The 22,420-nt window shown below is 46.1% G+C and overlaps 1 protein-coding gene and 1 long non-coding RNA gene across 3 annotated transcripts in view; both read right to left on the minus strand.

Annotated features, from left to right (window-relative positions):
- The window catches only part of LOC126542924 (parathyroid hormone/parathyroid hormone-related peptide receptor-like), a 435,257-nt gene that overhangs the window by 240,519 nt on the left and 172,318 nt on the right, over window positions 1-22,420 (minus strand). The gene's annotated exons all lie outside the window — the stretch shown is intronic.
- On the minus strand, window positions 15,852-17,968 carry LOC140216056 (uncharacterized). Its single transcript, XR_011892692.1, has 2 exons — window positions 17,825-17,968; window positions 15,852-17,342 (listed from the first exon to the last, which is right to left on the minus strand). It is a non-coding gene; the product is annotated as an uncharacterized lncRNA (long non-coding RNA).

The following is a 22,420-nucleotide window of genomic DNA, read 5'->3' on the forward strand; positions in this document are numbered from 1 at the left end:
TGAGGCACTTTCACAGCATCAAAATGTCGGCCTGGTATTATAAAGTTTACTTCTTTTAAAACTAGAGAAAATATGCTGGCATTACGGTCAAAATTCAAAGAGGATACAATGTCAGTTGCCGAAGACTTTTCCGCCGCCACTCGCCATGCTAGAAGAAAGATGGTTGAATTGACCAAAAGTTTACCCGGGTCACCGAACTTTCAGCTACGGCACAACAAGCTCATTGTTCACAATAAACGCTACGTCTACGACGCAGCCGGCAGCGGCATTAAAGAGCTAAACCCGCCCATTTCTGGTGATTCAACTAACAGTGTACCACGACATTCAGCGCCAAACTTGACTGGCGAAACATCACCATAGGTAAGCGCGAGGGGACGTGGTGGTTTGTTGCCGGCACCCAGTGTGTCTGTAATTTTGGCAAATGTCAGAAGCGTACTTAATAAGCATGAGTCACTTGAATCGGTTGTTGACACGTGCAATTCAGCTATCACTGCGCTCACTGAAACCTGGCTTCACCCATACATTACTGACAACGAAATATTTCATGAGGCACCTAGCTTCAGCATTTATCGCTGTGACCGTGAATCACGTGTAGGAGGCGGTATTATAATGGCTACCTCGCGAGATATTCCGTCTTCCTATATTCCTGTTCAAACTAATCTAGAAACTGTATGGGCGCACGCTTATATCTGTCATAAAAGCTTTTTGTTTGGGGTTTCTATCGTCCGCCCAATAATTGCTCAAATTTTGCTGCCCATTTACATGATGCCCTTGATACCATTATTGCACGTCATCCTAACGCTTTCATTTTTCTCTTGGAAGACATCAACTTTCCCAACATTTCCTGGTCTTCTGATCCCCCGGCTTTAAAACCGTTTGCATCAGAAAGCTTTGACTTTATCAATCTTTGCTCGGTATTTCCTATTTATCAGCTTGTCTCTCAACCTACTAAGCTATCGCACAATACGGGAAATACGCTTGACCTTATACTAACGAACTGTCCTGATATGGTCTCTGATTTATCGTGTCTTCCAGGTATTAGCGATCATTCAGCGCTCTGTTCTGAAGTAAAATATTGTCAGTCAATAAACTGGAGTCAAAATGTAATTACAGTAAAGCCAACTTTGAAGCCATTAATAACGAACTGTCTACGTTTCTTAACATTTTCTTAGATGATTTTGAAAGTCGTGCTACCGAAACTAACTGGAATGTGTTTACAACAAAAGTACATGAACTAATTGATAGGCACGTACCTATACGCACTATTTCTTCGCATTCAAAAGCACTTTGGTATAACTCGCATTTAAAATGACTTCGTAACAAAAAAAGCGGCTCTATCGCTCTGCCAGGGATTCTTCTTCCGAGCAGCGGTGGGATGCATATGTGAAAGCGAATAATGCTTATGTCTCCGCACTGAAATGTTCTCGTAATAATTTCCTACAAAGTACTCTCCCAACTATGCTCAGTAATGATCCAAAAAAGTTTCGGCGAACCATTCACCCCGACCGTAACAGCGAAATCACGCTATTTGACTATTCTGGTGATGCAATTCCAGTTGCCGACTGCTCTGTGGTATTAAATGATGTATTTTGCCCTAATTTTGTTACAACCTCGTCTACAACACTTCCCAACGTGTAGTGTTTTGATTCTCTAACAATGGATCCAGTAATTATTCAACCCCTTGGCATCGAAAGAATTATCGAATCATTGAAAGTGTCCTCAAGCCCAGGAATTGACCTTATCAATGCTAAATTGTTAAAAAGCACCAAAATATACTCTAGTATTATGCTATCCAAAATATTCCAACAAACAATTGATGAATCCACACTGCCAGCCAACCGGAAATTCTGGAAGGTGGTTCCAGTTTATAAATCTGGAAGTAAAAATTACCCCCCAGAACTACCGCCCGATTTCACTAACTAGTATCCAGTGTAAAATCCTCGAACATGTTCTTTACACAAGCATTGTGAATTTCCTTGAAGCCAACTCGTTCTTTTTGAAGGCCCAACATGGTTTTCGCCATCTCTTTCCTGCGAAACACAGTCGTCTTCCTTTACATACAAGCTACATACAATTCTTGATCGTCGTTTTATAGCTGACTGTGTCTTCCTAGATTTTGCAAAAGCTTTTGAAAATGTTTGCCACAGTTTATTTCTCTTTAAATTAAGCAAATTGAATATTGATAGGAAACTTCTCTCCTGGATCGAATATTTTCTAACCGGACGCTGACAATTCGTGTGTGCTAACACTTAGTTGAAGTAATAGCTTAGCGCAAAAAAAACACGGACACAAGGAAGACAGACAAGGACAAGCGCTTCCGCGTTTTTTTTGCGCTAAGCTATTACTTCAAAGATGGACGACCAACTAGCCCAACAGTCAACTCTTCTAACACTTATATTTCCCCGTTGAAGCCAGTTCATTCTGGCGTGCCCTAAGTTTCAGTGCTCGGCCCTCTCCTGTTTCTCATTTATATTAATGAGTTGCCGAAATACGTGACCTCTAACATTCACTTATTCACCGACGATTGCGTAAACGTCCGAGAAATTACTGACCAAAATGATGTTACGATCCTTCAAAACGATATCAACTGTATATATCTAACTGGTGTGAAGTCTGGCTGATGGAACTCAACACAACGAAATGTAAGGTATTACGTATCTCCCGTACAACTTCTTGCCCCACTTCCTACTTGCTCGAGAATTCCGCTCTCGAATCCGTAACATCCTATTGCTACTTAGGTGTCCACATAACTTCCTCTCTTTCTTGGTCTCTTCATATTATCAAAATAATTAGCAATCCAAACCGCTCGCTAGGTTACCTCCGGTGCAATTTTTCATCTGCTCCCGTTTCTTTAGCACTCCACCTTTACAAATCTTTAGTCCGAAGTAAACTCGAATATGCCTCTTCCATCTGAGACCCCAGCACTGCTATATTAACCTCTGCCCTCAAGCTTGTCCAAAATAACTCTGTCCGCTTCATTATAGGAAACTACAGTCGGACTGCCAGTATCACTTTAATGAAAGAGTCCCTAGAGCATGCGTCACTCGCCTGTCGCCACAAGTTTTCTCGCCTATGTCTCTTTCACAAGATATACTACAGTCCCGCTATACACAACGGCCTTATTCTTCCTCCATCATACAATTCCCCTCGATTCGATCATGCACAAAAGGTGGGAATATTGTCGTACTTAACGCAAACATGTTATCAATCACTTGTACCCGCACCTCACACGACTGGAACCACCTTCCGGGATCAGTCACGTCCACTGCTCACTATTCCCAGTTTCATAATGTTTTATACACAAGTGTATTGCAATGTAACTGGCCAAGTATGTAATTCTATTTGATATCGGTCAATTACTTGAATTTTTGTTGCTTCCCGCTGTTACTTCATCATTTGAGCTAACATTGTATTCACAGAAGGAAAACCTGTATCGTGTGTCTTTTTTCCCGTATGTTACACTCCCCTCTGTAATTGCCTCTGGCCCTGAAGGTAATACTAAAAAAAATTAGCTTGTGGTCTGATATATCCTCGAGAATGTGAACTACGGGATCTTTCCCGAGTGTACCTCTCCCGACAAGAAAAAGGTCACGGATGAATTTAGCGTCTTTGTGAACACGAGTCGGCTCTTTAAATAATTGTGAGAGGTCATGGAAGGTAACTAAATCAGTTAACTGTTCTGCAATTAGCAATGAGAGGCTCTGGAACATCAGTGCTCCAATCAATGGATGCTGCATTGAAATCACCAGTAATCAAAAACTTATTGGTGAGGGCCCCACGGTCACATAAAAATTCATTTAGCACTTCGAAGAATGCGCTTTTATCATTTGGTGGGCGGTAAAACCCACCTATTACCAAAGTGTACTCCTTACGGCAAATTTTAGCGATGACGCATTTTAAACCGGGTAGATCAGGTAGTCTGATCAAATGTAATGTTTTTTGGTACAGAATGGCAACCACTCCACCCCGGAAATTTCTGTCTTTACGAAGGATACCGTATCCGGATGGTACTGTTTCAGTGTCATATATATCGCTGTGTAGCCAAGTCTCAGTTAATATAACTATTTGAGGTTTATGCGAGAGAATAATACTTTCTAATTGTACCTTTATTTACAATACTGCTAACATTGAACTGTTAACGGGCCATTGCTGGTGACCAGGGCTCGTGAACTGGACCAGAACTATCGTTCTTTTGGGTCTCGTCCCATTCAAAAAGGTCATTTCCGATTTTAATTTGATCGTGTATCAGCCTAACATTTTTGCCCGACTTTCTAATGTCCACTTTGCTCTCCCAAAGGTTCCTTCTTCTTTGTCTGGTGATCGCCGAGTTATCCTGTGTTATAGAAATTCGCTGCCCTCTCAAACGTAGCCGTTTTTCAATACATTTGTCTTTTCGCGGTAATCCACTAGCTTCAAGACCACTGCCCGTGGTCTACCAGTATTTCCACGGCCAATCCTATGGATTGTTTCACTATGCGTTACTTTTATTCCTTGCGTCTTTTCAAAAATGCCTTGAACAACACTACGTTCAAGGTCCGCCTATGTTTCGCTCGGTTTCTCTGGAATTCCAAATACCAGAAGGTTGTTCCTTCTACCGTGGTCTTCAAGGTCGACAATCTTTTTTTTCATGCCTGATTTTTTTCTCCAGAACGCGAACGACTGATCAGACCTCTTTAATCTGAGAAGCTGATGTTTCAACAATCTTAAATCTCTGTTCGATGTCATCAAGCCTTTTTTATTACTTCTTGTCCTGCTAGGATGTAGACCAGCAACTCCTCGGGGGTGGAACTAGGGTTTGACTCGATATGGCCGCAAAGAATCAGCAACTCACATGCAAAATCGTGCACAAACATGGCTACAACAATAATGCACTATGGGCATGTAAGCTGTACAAAACAGCGATTACTAGATTTACAAGAACCCGCAGCATTACTGGCTTGCACGAAGAACAGGAACCGATTAAATTCAATGTCGACTGCTGGCCATTTGACATGCCCACTGAAGAAGGCCGAACGATATGGCGTATTTAAATCCGGGTCTGATAACGTGGAGCATACCGCACGTGACTTGATCCCATTATAAACGCAGTTTAACAGAAGCCATACGCTATCGCAGCAGCTGGTCAAAGCTTGTTCGATGAAGCTGGTTACTTCCGAAGGTACGCTGACTTTGCTCGTTCCAGCGAAAAACAGAGCTTGCGTGAAGAACAGGAATGGATTAAATTTCATGTCGACCGCTGGCCAGCTAACATGCCCTATGAAGGAAGCCGAACGATGTGGCGCATTTAAGTCCGGGTCTCATGACGTATATCACGCCGCCGCACGTGACTTGATCCCATTGTCAGCGCTCTTTAGCAGAAGTCATACGCTATCTGGTCGAAGCTTGTTCGGTTCGGTTATTTCCGAAGGTGCGCTGACTTTGGTCGTTTCACTGAAAAACAGAGCCTGCATAAAGAAGAGGAACGGATTAAATTCCATATCAATCGATGACCAGCTGACATGCCCACTCATGTAACATGATGGCAATTAGACGCTGAGCAGATGACGCGGCGCGGATGAGCACATTTCGAGGGGCATTCGGCCTTTCTATTGGCTATGAATTTGTGTAGCTTCCACACTGTTGCAAACAGCTCGTGAGATGGATCTCCTGTGTATTACCTTTGTGGTCATGAGGGTACACAATAAAGGAAATGGCCCCTGCGCGAACTAGAGGTGGCTTCACTGCACAAAAAAAGGATTGCTAGATGGCGGACCTATGCCAAACTGTGGCTATAGTGAACTAGATGGCTTCTAGTTCACTGAACCTTCTAGTTCACTGTACTTCCCTGCGGGAGCCATATACAGTAACTCTATCTTCACATAAAGCCCCTTGATAATTTGAAAGTAGCGACACTCTCTTCCTCCTGGGTCCTTTCTCCTCGATTCTCCTCGCCCGCCAGCTGCGCACGACACGTTTTTTCTCCTGGGTTCCCGCGGACGGGCCGCAGCATTCATTGGAGGCGTGTTATATTGGGCTAGTTGCGCGCCCCATTGGTGTTGAAAATTTTGTGAAATGCTGATAACAGCATCGATAATGGTGCAGGCAACGTTTCTGAAGTGGTTGGTATTTTCTTAAAGCTGTATGAACGCGGTATACTGATGTAAAAGGAGCTTTGAGGCGAGTTCTATACTCCAGATAATTGTTCTGCCACATGATTATCTGCTTTACATTGTGTGTGATGTAGTATTGCTTGTGGCACATCCCTGTGTGTGTGTGGCTTATTACGCGAACGCCTTAGATCTGTTTCAAGGTCGCGTTGTGAGCTGCAGAAAATATCACGTGACCGAAGGAAGGCTGGAAGCGAACCGAAGCATGTGCAGTCGTGTATAAAAGATGATTACCGGTTAGCAAAGTAATGATTGATCAGTAATTGGATTAAGATGAATTAAGGTGTATTAAGGAGGATTAATGTGTATTAAGGCCGATGTAGGTGGATTAGGGTGAATTAAGTTGGATTAAGGTGCGTTAGGGAAGACTATGGTGGATTAGGGAGATTAAAGTGAATGAAGGAGGATTCGGGTGGATTAAGGAGTATTAAGGTCATTAAGGAAGATTAAGGTGGATTAGGGCGGATTAAGGTGCATTAAGGAGGATTATGGTGGACTAGGATGGATTAGAGTGAATGAAGGAGTATTAGGGTGGATTAAGGTGCATTAAGGAGGATTAGGGTGGAATAAAGTCAATGAAAGTGTATTAGGGTGCATTAAGGAGGATTATTGTGGATTGAGGTGAATGAAGAAGGATCCGGGTGGAATAAAGAGGATTTGGGAGTATTACGAATGATTAGGGTGGATTAAGGTCGATGAAGGAGGATGAAGGTGCAGTATGGCGAATTAAGATGGATAAAGGTACATTAAGGATGATTAAAGCCGATTAAGGTGGATGAAGGATTCGAGTGGATTAAGGTTCCTTACAGTAGGATTTACAACCATAATCATCTTTAATACACCTTAATACACCCTAATCTGTCTTAATACTCTTTCATCAAGCCTAATCCACCTTAATGCACCCTAATCCACCTTAATGCCCCTTCATCCAGCTTAATCCTTATCAATGCACCTCAACTCTGCTTAATCCACCTTAATACACCCTAATCCACCTCCATCAACTCTAATCTACTTTAACCTACTCTAATCGTCCTTAGTCATCTTTCATCCACCTTAATAATCCCTAATCCTTGTTAATGCGCCTTAATCCATCTTAATCTAATTGGCATTCATACTCCTTCATTAACTTTAATTCACCTTTATGCACCCTAATCCTCCTAAATACACTCGAATCCACATTAATCCTTCCTAATCCACCTTAATTCAATCGCTAATGAATCATTAGTTAACTTGGGTAATCATTCTTTCATATGAACAGCGGTGGACATGCTTTCGGTCGCCTCTGGCCTTCCTTGGGTCACTTGATATTTTCTGTTACACCACCTTGAAACAGTGATCTAGAGGCTTTCGCTTTGAAACTAAAAAAAGCGCAATGTCGACTAGCTAACGCTCATCACCTGCAATACCACGGGTATATTCGTCACAAATTTTTTGAGGGCTTGTATTCATGTATCTGACTGACGCACCAGATCGACGTACGCTAGAAATAATAGCTCCTCTACAAGCCGCCATTTAAATTTTCGGTAATGCAGGCAGCGCATCCTAACAATCGCAAAAAGTGCGATCGATAGGCTATATCTTCGCACATTATTGTTCACAGCGGAAAATAAAATTTATAGTGCTGCGTTTCCGACTAAATAACAACAGTTGGCGACGTGCGAGGTGACGGAGCCACCGCGGAATATTAAACATACTGAGGACAACCGTATTTTTATGCAACGTACAAACTGCCGCAGCAAAAACCCTAGTGAGCAGGCCAGAAGAATTCAAAAGAACGCAGTATTAGCGGATGCTTTACTACAAGCAATAAGAAAGACGTCTCACCTCGCAAACAGCACTGTTCATTGTCGGAAATTGTTTCGGCCAATGTTATGCAGCCACTGCTTCCTGCGCAAGCCGTCACGCGTTCCTTGTGGTATCATAAAAACGGCATAACCATCTTCAGGCTTCTTGCTGCAATTATATGCGCTGGCACATCGAGCAGGAAACATAGCGTAGAACGTTCGCTACGCCGAGCTAAAGTGCCGAACCCGCCGAGCTGAGGAGAAAAAATGGCGCGAACGAAAAAGAAAAACCTAAGCAAAACGCAAGGTAGGGCGTTTCCAAGGGCAACGGCAGGGAGACCAATCGTCGTGCGGAACAATGGGGCCAAACTGGTTGCCCCGGGAGGACACATAAGGAGCGAGGAGCAGGCGAGGAGGTCGCGCGGCGGCGGCAGAGTTCAGAGTGGCGGTACTTTCAAACTATCAAGGGACTTTATCTTCGCAGGGATTGAACCGCCATCTAGGAGCGCTGAGGCGAAGTACCGCCTCATGACAATAGGAGTGCCACTAGTGAGCCTTTCAGTAATCTCAGCGCAGCGGAGACTCCAACGCGGTGTAGCCTGGTGTAGGCGGTGTAGGCGGTGTAGGCCTTCCGCTGAGATGACCACGCAGTTCCAGCACATGGTTTGTCTTTCGCATCGGATTAGCATGTGACGCATCGTCGCCAATGAATTGCAGCTTCAACGTGCATCAGCAGTGCTAGCTTACACGCCGTCTACTGCTTCGCTCGCGATGGCACCAACTAAGTAAGCTGCTGCGCTAAGCGCCGCAGAAAGGCAACGAGGTCGATAGGCGAATCGCGCTTTGGTCCGGCAAAAGACACGCCGGCGGGAAGCAGAATGCTTTCACGCGTTCGCGGCGCATGCTCCGAACTCAGTCACTCGCATTCCTGAACCTGAGCGCGTCGCAACTCAACCGGCTACCCAAGACACTACGGAGTCAGACCAAAGTGCTCGTATCTTCTCCGAAGTGACTCGGCAGCAGGACGCCGCGCGCGAAGCAAACCTGCAACACGATCGCAGACCGGGCAAGCGTGCGCTGCAGCGGTTTAACGTAGCGATTTACTAACGGTTTGGGATCGCTTTTGCGGTTTGCGGATGCCTGCGGTTTATGGCGGATTTGCACAGTGCTCCGGCGCGTGCAATAAACAACTTCTGTGAAGACGCGTTTCACTTTCGCGTTCTACCAATTTTTATTCAAGAGGGATCAACCATAATCTTTTTTCTCCAAGTACAGTTACTTTTGTACTACGCCATGCTAATAAAAGATAATGGTCTGTATTAGGAGGAGCCCACGCGTGTGTTCTGAGTGCGCGCGTTCCTAGGCGTTGGAAGAAACGTGGTTTGAGTCAGTACGCGCAGCAAACGCGGCACTTTTAAATATTCAAGTGACCTTGAGTCAAACTCCAGAGCAGGTATCCGGGTAGAGTGCTCTAATCCGGGCAAGTAGCGAGAAAAGAGACATCCGGGGAACGAGGGACAACCTAAGAAAATGGCCCCCAACCCTTTATACAGGACCGCATTACATACGCTAGCTACTGCCCAAAAAAGTTACAAAAAAGTATTGCGTCCGAGTTCTTCGTAATATTTGCTCACGCTATCACTGAAGCTGTAACTTCTAGTACGCTGAAGTTTTATTTGTCATTTCCAATAACGACGTTCAAAAGGCAGATACCAATCTCCAACCAATCTGCTTTGCCGGTTGCTATTTCATGCTTACACCTATACTCTTGATTACAGGAGAGCCAGCAATTTTTTTAAAGCGAAGCCTTCTTTGCCTCTTTCTTGGACATTCCCGCTGCTGCTGCCGCCGTCTTCTTGCACGCCACTGACTCCCACCGCGTCGGCATGTGTCTGATAGGTGGCCATCTCACAAAAACATAAAAGGCATGTGCTATCGGTGTTTTGCTTCACATTTGTTTATGAGCTCTCATTCTCGAAATTCCGAGGAATATGTAAAGAATGTAAGACAAGGTATGCGCCAGGTGGGGGAGCCTGCGCGGTTGCGGTTCAGAACGATTATTCGCCTTACGACGCCTGCGGCGTCGACACCGGATATTCTGCGACACGGGGCCCTTAACGCTATCGCGTTAATATAACACAGGACAGTGGCACAAAGGAAAGGCGACTCGAGAAACTCGTGTCAACGTTTACGCCGCGTCGCATGTGCACAATGCCCTCTGGACGCCACAACTAGGCGTGACCCCACACAAATGCAGTGCAGCAGCTGCCGCGCTTGTCTCCATGCTCATCCGCAACAACGACAGTAGCGGGAGGAGGTGGGGAGACTGTTAGTGAAGGAATAGAGAGAGAGAGAGAGGAGGCAGTTTTGTGAGATACAACGCTACAAACCAGAATGGTGCCAAGGTGTGCGCTTAGTGCCGAGGAGACTATTACCCCCGTAATCAGAAATGCATCGTACCTTAAGCCAATGCTTGAATTGACTTGATGTGTGCGGTGGCGCAGAGGCAGAACACCCGCCTCGCGTGCGAGAGGTCCGTGGTTCGAATCCCGGTGCCGGCAATTTTCCACCGGAATAAAAAAAAAAAGAAAAAAAATCCGCGTGTTGATAAAATTGCACAAACAGGCCTGGAGTGTGGCGTGATCCCGGTGACCAGAACCGGTAACGCACTCCCTCACCAGAGCAGGATTGGCCACCCTGGTGCAGTACTTGGCCACAACCTACTATATGAACACAACAATCAAACCCCGGCCCTCAGTCCCCAGCAGCTGCGAAGCAACTGACCACGGCGGCGGTCAGACCTGCGACGCTGCAGAGGGTGCTAAGAATCACTGGCTCCGGACAGGCCGCCATTGGAATATGAACCTGGCAACGTTTCACGTTAGAGCGTTATCTAGTGAGGCGAGTCTAGCAGTGCTATTGGAGGAATTAGAGGGCAGTAAATGGGATATAATAGGGCTCAGTGAAGTTAGGAGGCCAAAAGAAGCATATACAGTGCTAAAAAGCGGGAACGTCCTGTGCTACCGGGGCTTAGCGGAAAGAAAAGAACTAGGAGTCGGATTCCTGATTAATAAGAATATAGCTGGTAACATACAGGAACTCTATAGCACCAACGAGAGGGTGGCAGGTCTTGTTAAACTTAATAAGAGGTACAAAATGAAGATTGTACAGGTCTACGCCCCTACATCCAGTCATGATGACCAGGAAGTCGAAAGCTTCTATGAAGACGTGGAATCGGCGATGGGTAGAGTGAAAACCAAATACACTATAATAATGGGCGACTTTAATGCCAAGGTAGGCAAGAAGCAGGCTGGAGACGAGACAGTGGGGGAATATGGCATAGGCACTAGGAATAGCAGGGGGGAGTTATTAGTAGAGTTTGCGGAACAGAATAATATGAGGATAATGAATACTTTCTTCCGCAAGCGGGATAGCTGAAAGTGGACGTGGAGGAGCTCGAACGGCGAGGCGTTTGATTCAGTCGAAACCTCAGCATTCATGGAGGCATTACGAAATCAGGGTGTAGACGAGCCGTATGTAAAAACACTCAACGATATCTATAGCGGCTCCACAGCCACCGTAGTCCTCCATAAAGAAAGCTACAAAATCCCAATAAAGAAAGGCGTCAGGCAGGGGGATACGATCTCTCCAATGCTATTCACAGCGTGTTTCCAAGAGGTATTAAGAGACCTGGATTGGGAATAATTGGGTATAAGAGTAAATGGAGAATACCTTAGTAACTTGCGATTCGCTGATGATATTGCCTTGCTTAGTAACTCAGGGGACCAACTGCAATGCATGCTCACTGACCTGGAGAGGCAAAGCCAAAGGGTGGGTCTAAAAATTAATCTGCAAAAAACTAAAGTAATGTTTAACAGTCTTGGAAGGGAACAGCAGTTTACAATAGGTAGTGAGGCACTGGAAGTGGTAAGGGAATACATCTACTTAGGACTGGTAGTGACTGCGGAACCGGATCATGAGACTGAAGTAATCAGAAGAATAAGAATGGGCTGGGGTGCGTATGGCAGGCATTCTCAGATCATGAACAGCAGGTTGCCATTATCCCTCAAGAGAAAAGTGTATAACAGCTGTGTCTTACCAGTACTCACGTTCGGTGCAGAAACCTGGAGGCTTACGAAAAGGGTTCTACTCAAATTGAGGACGACGCAACGAGCTATGGAAAGAAGAATGATAGGTGTAACGTTAAGGGATTACAAAAGAGCAGATTCGGTTAGGGAACAAACGCGAGTAATTGACATCTTAGTTGAAATCAAGAAAAAGAAATGGGCATGGGCAGGACATGTAATGAGGAGGGAAGATAACCGATGGTCATTAAGGGTTACGGACTGGATCCCAAGGGAAGGGAAGCGTAGCAGGGGGCGGCAGAAAGTTAGCTGGGCGGATAAGATTAAGAAGTTTGCAGGGACGGCATGGCCGCAATTAGTACATGACCGGGGTTGTTGGAGAAGTATGGGAGAGGCCTTTGCCCTGCAGTGGGCGTAACCAGGCTGATGATGATGATGATGAATTGACTTAAATGACGCCTGTCGTTACCAGACCAAAAAAAAACGCAATGAGCGTCTTGGACGCGTTCGCACCAGGCGTCATTTACATAAAGTCCAGCATGAGATTCAAGTTAAGATGCATTTCTGAATACGGCGGTACGCATAAGGCGCCGAGCGGAGCAACAACAAGCACTAGCGAAGCAGGCAACGTAACATTTCACATCACGTCACGACTGAGCATGCCGTCAATATATCACCACCAAATAACGTTAATGAACGCAAGCACCAGACAAAGCTTCGCTTAAATCGATTCCCACAGTGCGTGGGATCTGCATATTTTTATCTCTTATCTGTAGCATGTGTGTGCTAGCGTCGTGACAAGACCGTCTAGATTGGGAGAAGGATAAGCTAGCTAAGCAGGTTGGAAAGCTAGAAAAAGAACTCAAGAGCGAGCAAAATTAGCCAAAGGTGGTAGAAGCTAAGCTAGCCACGTAGAAATGAAGCTGAGGGCCGCTATTTCGCAATGCAATGGTGAACGCTTCGATGTCAGCGCAGCAAACGGAGCTGGCGCCGAAGCGAGAGCAGGCAAAGAAGTGGAAACCACTACGGCGAAAAGCAATGGAGGAATCGCCAATGCTGGTCATGAAGGGACTACCATGATGCCGGCCGCGAAAAACAACAAAGCGAAGGGTGAGGATGAGACAGTGGCGCAGGGCATCGCGCTTAAGGGAGCGCCCTCTACAAAAGCTTAAGGCCTTAGCTGTCTCTCTCCGTGGCGTCACACGAGGGGGTGGATTGGTAAAAATACGGAGTGCTGTTCAAGAGAGGTTGTCTCGCATATGAGCCGTGCGGAAACTTCTTTTTTTCTTGCAAGTACTAGGGCCGGTATAAAGTAAAACTATTCCAATCTGTTTTCAATTCAAAATCCGCCATCACCCCTCATTCATTGGCCCAAAATTTTCAGGCCACGGCCATTTTGCCTGCCTGTCAAGCTACGTCAGGAATGCTCAAAAACCGACACGTCAAAGTGACGTTTAGCACTAATTATGCCTAATTATGCCGAACAAACACGGTAATATCTTGGAATAACTGGCAACTGCCCCATTCCGTTTGGAATAGAAAATGGCTGCCTTTTTGATAGCGTTGGCGTAGGCGGCTCGTTAGCTCGGGTACTGGAGGAGGGAGCCAGAGGATGCATTTGACAATCCAGACAACTGTTTCGGCGGCACTTTCGTCTGAAGAAAGAAACTGTGCGGTGGCTGTGCGACGAAGTGGCGGCGGAACTCGGAGGCGTGCGAGCAACAGCGCTGTTGTTGCAGCGACAAGTGTGCGCTTTGCCGTTATTCGTCACGGGCAGCTTTCAAGCTTCGGTAGGGAACGAGAAGACGATCGCCGTGACCCAGCCTACGGTCAGCATGTGTGTGCGACGGATCGCGGAGGCAATCGTCCACGCCGGGGCCCGCAACAAGTGGGCCAACTTCCCGAGGACGTCGAAGGAGAAGGGGGCCGTAAAAGAAGGGTTCCTTCAACGCTGCGCCATTGCCGGCGTCATCGGATGCGTGGACGGCAGCCTTATCGCCATAATCGCACCGAAGCGCGAACACAAAGCGGCGTTCATGTGCCGCAAAGGCTACTACGCCCTCAATACAATGTTCGTATCTTAATATTCGTCTAATTTGCGCGTCATAGCAACGCGTGTCATATGCTGTGCGCGCTCTCGTCAGTTCTGTGACGCAGACACGTGGATTCTCGTCGTCGACGCTCTGCGAGCGGGGTCAGAGCACGATGCGTACGTCTGGAAAACTACGCGGCGGCGTTGTCGGTTCCAGGAGGGACACGCTGCCAAGGCCGGCCAGCACATCCTCTCTGAGCAGCGAGTGAAATTTCTGCAGTTGCAATTCTGGCAGCAAGCAGTAAAGTGTGCTCGCACCGTAAGAGAATGTTGAAGTCCGAACCACTTATGTTATAGCAGGTTGCTAAGTATAGCAGAAATGTTGAAATTTTTCAATGGTATCTGCGCGAAACAAAGACACAACACCCCTGCGCTGCACTTTAAACTAATTTTTATATGTATGTACAGTTAGAAGTACAGTGCACGTGTGTTGTCACATTCCTTTATTTGCACTGATATTCATTGATGAAGACAACACAACTCCCACAAAGAGCTGACTTGGTGCAGATAGGGATGTTACTATGTCCCAGCTATTATCTGTGATCACAGCTGCGTCAGGTGCTCACCCTGTAGATTCCTTTATTGCTACCTTTCTGTAGTAGTTGCATGTTACATGACCTATGCTTCACTTACTCATCTTTGTGCAGACGATTTAATACAATTTTTATGGTCATGCAGGTGACAGCGGCTACCTCCTAGAACCATGGCGCCTGACTCCGGTCCCACGCCACCCTCCCACGCGCAATGCAGAAGGCAGGCACAACACTTCACACGCTGCCATGGGGTCCGTAGTGGCGGGGTGCATTGCGCTTCTGAAGAGCAGCTTCCGCTGCCGTCAGCGGTACCGCGCCCTCCACTATGAACCGGACCGTGCAGCCAACATCGTTGCAGCATGTGCAGTGTAGCACAACTTATGCCTTGATGAAAGTGACGACGTGTCTGATGACGTCAGTGATGACAACAGCGACAGCAGCAGTGACGATGACAATGGGGACCACATCCCACAGAGAGTTCCCCAAGTGAGGACAGCACGTATAATGTAACTGGAAGGCTGTGCTGTCCGAGCAATGCAATTAGACCATTTGGCACGACTCGGCAGCAGCACCAGCACTACCTTCGAAGGGTGCGAAGGTGGCTGCGTCGACAGCAGCAACAAACATGTACCTGACACTGCAGCCAGATTTTTATTAGTGCTATCTATACGCCTAATAGAGAGCAGGAACCAATGCCAAGAAGTGTGTGCAATTAGTGGATAGCCTGTTGTTTTTTATTGAATCTTCTCAATCATAACCAATGTTTTCACGTATTATGTGCCAGTGAGCTGACACTACTGGAGATGATTGCATCATTCCACTGTGCCACTACATGAGAGCCTTTCATTTAGTTCCTGTAGATAGAACAACTTGTGTTCATCAGCAGACTGTTGTAGCCACTTATATGGGCAGCTGGAGTTTGCCGATTGATTTGCTGCTGCTGCTGCTTCTGTCATCTTGAGCCTCCTTTTTGGGCTCCAGCAAAGCGCAACACTATTCGCTCCACCATGTGTAGTGTTCTGACGCACCTTGTAGGCCATGCGCAGTTTTGCTAGAGAGCCACCGCACATTTCCTTGTCAAAAGGCTAAGTCATACTGAAAACGATAGCCCGGCATGTCAAGCACATTATTCTTCCTTGGAAGAGTGTACATTTGTAAACAGTTGTACAATTGAAGGAACGCGAATTGTAAATATCCATTTCAAGTGCAAGTAACATTGTTGAAAATCATTTATTTATATCCGCAGTGTAAATAGAAGAATGCAATACATTTTCAATGTCATCTGTCATCGAAGCAAATGACAGACAATGACACAGAGCATGATTTAACGGCGACGAAATAGCAGTGTGATATTCACTACATGGAACCCAGTACACTGCCAATGGGCAGTTGGCACATATTAAATTGCAGAAATATGACATGAGCACAATGATGTTCTTTAAGCTCATGCACAACCATTCACCTTCATTCAGCAACATCACAGCAAAAAAGATGTCTTGTCTGTTATGTAGTCACCATGAATATGGCACAAAATAGAATTTATTTTCAGTGAATAATGCCATAATAAGATCGCCATATAAAACAGCAGTCACGAGCATTTAAAGAAACGACAAAAGTGAGAAAATGCTTGGTACTTCGATGGTCTTTCATATAACAACGGCGGCAAGAGCAGCCTGGCAGTAAATGTCAAAATAGTGGCCACATCGATGGCTACGTTAGGTATATCACAAACTGTGCTCACCTAGAATGGGGACTAGACTGTAATGTTGTAATCGGTAAGCACACCTCAAATATCACAATAACTATCAAAGTAAGAGGCGCTTGGTGTTAAAAAAAATTCCATTACGGCCACTTGTGCCTTACATAGGCACGAAGGATTTAATATAGCAAACATATATAGCAGGAGACTTCAATACCAGTTATCACAGCATTCTAGTTAAATTCACCTACATGTGTGTGAGACAATCTAGAAGTTGAAATGAAAGTGATCGCACAGTGTACACCTTTCTTGAAGAAACAGTACACACTAAAACATCACAAAAACAACAAAACGAAAGTACACACCTAACGAAAATATTGAAAAAGTTCGAAATATAATTTATACTGCCTCAATGGGACAAACTTGCACTCCAAGCAAAACTACACATGAAAAAATGAACTTGTAATGAAATTCGAAGCAGCAACATATATTTTTCTGCCTTTTGTGTGTTGCTGTTGGTACTGCTTCCCCAATGTACGGAAAACAGTCACATAATCCTTTAGTGCGACATACAAAAAAGCATGTGCATTCGTGTTTCAAATGACCTTACAGCACTATCAGTTTTCGCTGCCATGGTAACGCATGACCTACACATCATTTCACAAGGCTGGCTACAACTCGTCGCAACAGCTTGTCACAACGGCTTGTGAGGATGTGTGAGCACCACCACCAAATGCTGCAGCGTCGAGTAGAACGGAAAGATAGGCTACACATGCAGCTGGTGGCACTAGAGCATGATTAGGGGAGGGGGAGGAAAGTAAAATAATACCCTGCTCCTTATGGCCGAGGCGGCTCGAGGAGGCCATGCGCCACGGCAGCCAGGAGCTGGCGTACCGTGGTTGGGATGAGGCCCGTGGCCTTTCCGCAAGCCCCTCACCTCCGCTGCCGGCTGTTGCTACACTACGCGGGAGGCCCTCAACTCTTCCACCAGCTGCAGATGATGCTGCGAAACAAATTCACTTACTTCAGCTACAGGTTATGCAATGTAAATGTTTGTTTCGCAATGTTTGCAAGAGTTCTGGTTTCTGCAAGGTTACTGTTGAGGGCAGTCAGATCATATACATATGACGTGAGAAATGACACTGCAAACTGATGCGGTCTGTTATATTAAAAACATGTTAAAAGTAGCAAATGCTACCAAGCCGCCTCTGCCTGTAAGAAGTCAGTGTTGGAGACTAGTTGAATCGATATAGAAAAGATGATCATGCTGTGGTGGTACATGGAACCGTGGATATGTATTGTAAATTGCTATGTGACAGCCTGACATAGCACTTCAATGAACACCTCAAAGGAGATATATAAACGCGCATGATCCAATGAGCCCAGTGGATACAGATGCCTCTCATGTATAATCTGGTTGTAACTTAGATTACCATGCACACTAATCCCCTCTTAAAAATGTCAACCTGATCAAATTGTACGTACCTGCCTATTTTGCTCCAGCAGCATCTCATGGAAGCTGGCGGCCTCCGCGTTTGCAGCCTCGGCTAGCTGCCCCTGGTAGCTACCTTCAGGCCGCATCCTCTAGTTGCTGTTGCCGAGGTGGCCTGCGCGGCTGCTGCCGAGCTGATGGTCCTTAAAAATAATATCAGTAAACAGGATATAAAATTTCCTTGCGCCGTCCTGCGTAAACATATTGCTGGTTCATTACCATGTGGAAGCCCAGAAAAGTAATTCCAGCCACACACCGTTCACAAAATGAACACCAAATATGCATAAACAGAAAGACACCACAGCATTATGAAATGCTACATTGCTAGTAATTTCTACATGGCAGCGTGTATGCTACAGAAACTGCGTTAGAAATGGTATTAATAGTTGAACAGAATATGGTTCCATTTTGCAGTGACATTTAGGCAGGCACTTTTTCTTTGCAGTTACATAAGAGAAATACATAATTCCTGTTTAAAAGGTCTTAACAGACACTGCTTCGCTGCTTTAAGTAATCCGTTCGTAAAACAATAGCTGCTAAAGTGCCTTACGTGCAATGCCATTTGTGCCCGCCTCGGTGCCAACGGACACGAGGGGAGCTGCTGTCGGGGCAGGGGGCACAGGAACAGCAGGACGCTCTTCGTCACTGGAGCTGTCCTGCTGGAACAATACAGCACAGTAGACGTAATTAAATTGATTAAGTTTCATCCACTGTTTGCAATGTCTATTTCACTTATATTTATTCAATTTCTACAGAAAATTTTTGATGCAGCATGTAAGATAGTAGTGACTTAATGCTTTCACTACTAGTTACTAATGCCTTACGGAATAACGAGCCATACAATCAAATACATGGTGCTTTTAGCAGCATTGCTTTAACAGCAGTGGGGCAGGATTCTCGTTTCTCCAAAGCACAGATATCATGTGCTGGCATAAGGGCTGAATTGCAAAAACACAGACAGAAGCAGACAACAGCAACATGTTCCCCACCACCGAACGGTGCACCTGCCCCAAATCGGTACACATAGCCACAAAAATTGTTACGCACCTCGGCGTTGTCATCGAAAAAACCCACCGGAGTAGAGCCTGGGCCGGTTCTTCCAAGAACTTGGAGTAGCCGGCCCTCCAGCCCACCCAGCTTTCCACCTCCCATTTTCCTGCAAATGCATGACCACCGTGAGTTTATATACGTTCCGAAGATGTTGCTAGCCGCGGGCTCACCTCTTCTCCGCCCCCACCTGTACCGCAATATTGCGGCAGTCGTAGCATACCGCACCCAATACAGGCGCCAGCGCAGGGCTCTTTTAACAGCCGGCCCCAGCGCGTTGCGCGCGGCAGCCACTTCGCCCCAAAGAGTTCTTTTTTTTTTTTTTTGAGCAGCACTCATACTTGGTGAGAGGCTTGTGGCGCCTCTTGCCAAGTACGGGTGCTGGTCTATAAACGCAATAAGCAAGATGGCCTGCGCCGGCGAAACGCGGGGTCCCTTCACTTGGGTCGCCATTTTTTTCTTTTTTTTTTTTTTTGCTCACAATTTTCGCCCGACCGCAGCGAATGAATACCAGCAAATCGTATTATTTCACATATTACCTTGCCTTTAAAACATAATGGTTACACTTATTTATTCACCTTGTTCACGTTTTGCTCACTTATTGTGTTATTTTATCACGACATAAATGTTACGTGAAATTTAATGCAATTTAATAACCAGGAAACGCTTTTCTCGTGCAAGTTGCAACCAACAGAAGCATCTGTACAAGTCTGTACAGCCCGCAGAGGGAATTTATCACTGCGCCGAAATCTGTGGCATAAAAAATGAGCCTCTGTTAAAGACGACACTTCGATTTTAATCAGTACCTACACTCAGAGGTAGTTACGATCATTGATACAAAACGTTTACTTACCAGCTATCGGTTGAAATGTAATGCCTTCCAATTTTCATCCATTCTTCCGTATCCTATATGAATAAAAGCAAAAGTAAACATCACGCGATCCCCGCAGATGCTCAGATGCTACTGTTCAGTCATTAAGCACAAGAAAGAACGATGTGTTTACTCACCGAGCACTAGGCTTTCACAGTCTCCATGATGTTCACAGCTTCCAAAATTCTTTTAGGGAAAAAGTAAATTGCGGAAGCCGATATTTTATCTAATCGGACAGCGTTACGGGCAAAAATACACCAAGTGCGGCCCACAGAAGCGATCAGTTGTTTTCACGTAGCCGCCATCTTACTTGTGCGTTGCGAAATGGGTTGGATGTGGAATTGACGCATGTATGGCTATGACTCTAAAAATGGAAATATTTTGTTTACCTTCAAGTGCGCTTCAACTTATTTTCCGTCAAATGATTATACAACAATTTTGCTTAGCCACAAACACCTGTTCTTTTATTAGGCGTTTATATCTACAATATAGTTGCTGTACGGTCCCTTTACGAGTGAAAAACAAGCAAAACATGCTTCATGCGGCAACGATGGAGGCTGCTGATTGGGCTGATTCAAAGACGTCGCTGGTTCCCGCCTGCATATGCATAAACAGCCGCGTTATTTTGACATCCAGAATTTGGAATACTTTCAGTTTGGAATAGTCTTACGTTATCGCGCCCAGTACGCACGTATTTTAAAAGAAATTTGACCGCAAGAATGTTATAGGGGCAAACCTTTGATTTACCCAATACAGTTTCGTGTTGTGGTTGCGCTATATAAGGTGCAATATTCCAGGGGCGTAGCCAGGGGGGGGGTCTATGGGGCTTCAGCCCCCCCTCCCCCTGCCGAAGTTTTTTCGTGCTGTTATGCGCCGCCCACCAAAACAACCTCCGGCGCCGGAAGTCATGCTCGATTTCGTCCAGAATGTCCTTTTCACGCTCGAAAAGACATTTTAGCGCGACCATTGCGAAATCGGGCTAGATTTCGCGGCAACGCCCATGCACCGGGAGTCACATATCGTAACGCAAGGAGCTCCATCCGAGCACGAAGTTTCAGAGGCCTTTGGATGGCGTGTGGGCTCGTCGCGCCATCTTGCGGAGGCCGCAGAATCTAGGGAGCGCTTGGATTTCAATTCTGAAACTTTATGGATATAAAGTTCTCATAAACGTTTGATCCGAAAGGTGCACTGATATTTCCAAAGTCGTGCTTTAGATTTTCAATGCCGAAACTACGTGGGTTTAATGTTGTTATAAACATTTGAGGCCAAAGGTGCATTCATTTTTCTAAAGACGTACAGCGCACCATACAACGAGAGAAGCCAAATCAACACACTATGAGACAAGTTGACAAAGCACGCAGCGAGGTACGATGAGATGAAGCGTTGTGGTGGTTCATTTGTGCCGTCATGTCACAGAAAAGAATATCAACATTTTTTTTATCCTGTGCCAATGCATCCATGTCAAGACACCGAAGCCAGCAAAGGTAACTACGTTCTTATTTATTTTTTTAGTTGGACTTCTATTCGCGAGGTCACATTGACCCTCTTCTATTTTTTTTCTCGCTATTTGCGGGCTGCCGAACCACCCAGAGCGCATGCGTTTTTCTCGGGCTGCATCGACCACCGTACGGCGCAATTTGAAGCGCGATCGTTTTTCTCTGTCCGAGTGGATTTTCGCCTGGCAGAGTTTTGGACGGTTTCTGGCTAGCAGACGAGAAAAATAAACAATGCATGGTCGCTCGCCGCCATCCCTACGGGGACTCAACGGATTCCAACGCGTTCACTTGAGCGCAACTTCCCCGCAAAATTTTGTCTCGCCGGTGTAGGATACCGGGCAGTACGCGTACCGTTTTCTGTGGACCATGCGTCTCACATTTTCCTCGATATTCCTTCGGCAGTCACACTAGGTGCCCAAAGTAGGCATTCGATTGTGGCCAACATGCTTTCCTTTGCATTATTTCATTTAGGCGCCCCCCGCGCCACAAAAGAAAAATAAAATACTGTCGTGGCGCTGCGAATTGTCGCATGGTGACAGTTCAATTTTATTACTTCTTTTGCAGAAGTAATGGGCCACGGGACGCTTCAGTTGCCGGATACTCTTACTATATTACTGCGATATGAGTTATATGGAAATTCCAAGCACATTCCTGCCGTCGCCCTTGTTACGTTTCGCCTACGACGCGCGGTATAGCCGGCGCGGATGCAACGGACGCCGGGGCTTCGTTCAAAGCGGCGGACATTTTGGCCCGTTCGGAGCTCCCGCAAAGCCTCCCCGCCAAGCGCGTCCAGGCGTGTTTCAGTGCCACGTGTCTTCGTGTGTGCGTGTGTGTGTGTGTGCCCACGCTTGTCAAAGCGCGGCAGCCGGGGAGAGGAGCTCCCCAAGTGTGAAGCGAGGAGGTCTGATCGGCGCCGGGTCGGCGGATGCGTCACTACACTCGTCTCAACCTGTCTCTCAGCGTGTCCGTGCCCAGTCACGTGCGCATCTGACGAGACGTTCCTCCTTGCCCTCAGCTGCGAGTCTATAAAAGCAGCTGCCCCCCGGACGCCGAGAGAGGCTCCGATTTCATCCGTTGAGTTACGTGCTCTCCCGTCTCTCCACTTTGGTCGACCTGACCGCGCGCTCTTTTGCGATGCTAGGATAAACAAGTTGTTCTGTTCCCAGTCGACTCAT

The sequence above is a fragment of the Dermacentor andersoni genome, chromosome 2 (assembly GCF_023375885.2).
Source record: "Dermacentor andersoni chromosome 2, qqDerAnde1_hic_scaffold, whole genome shotgun sequence".
NCBI classification, from domain to species: Eukaryota; Metazoa; Arthropoda; class Arachnida; order Ixodida; family Ixodidae; genus Dermacentor; species Dermacentor andersoni.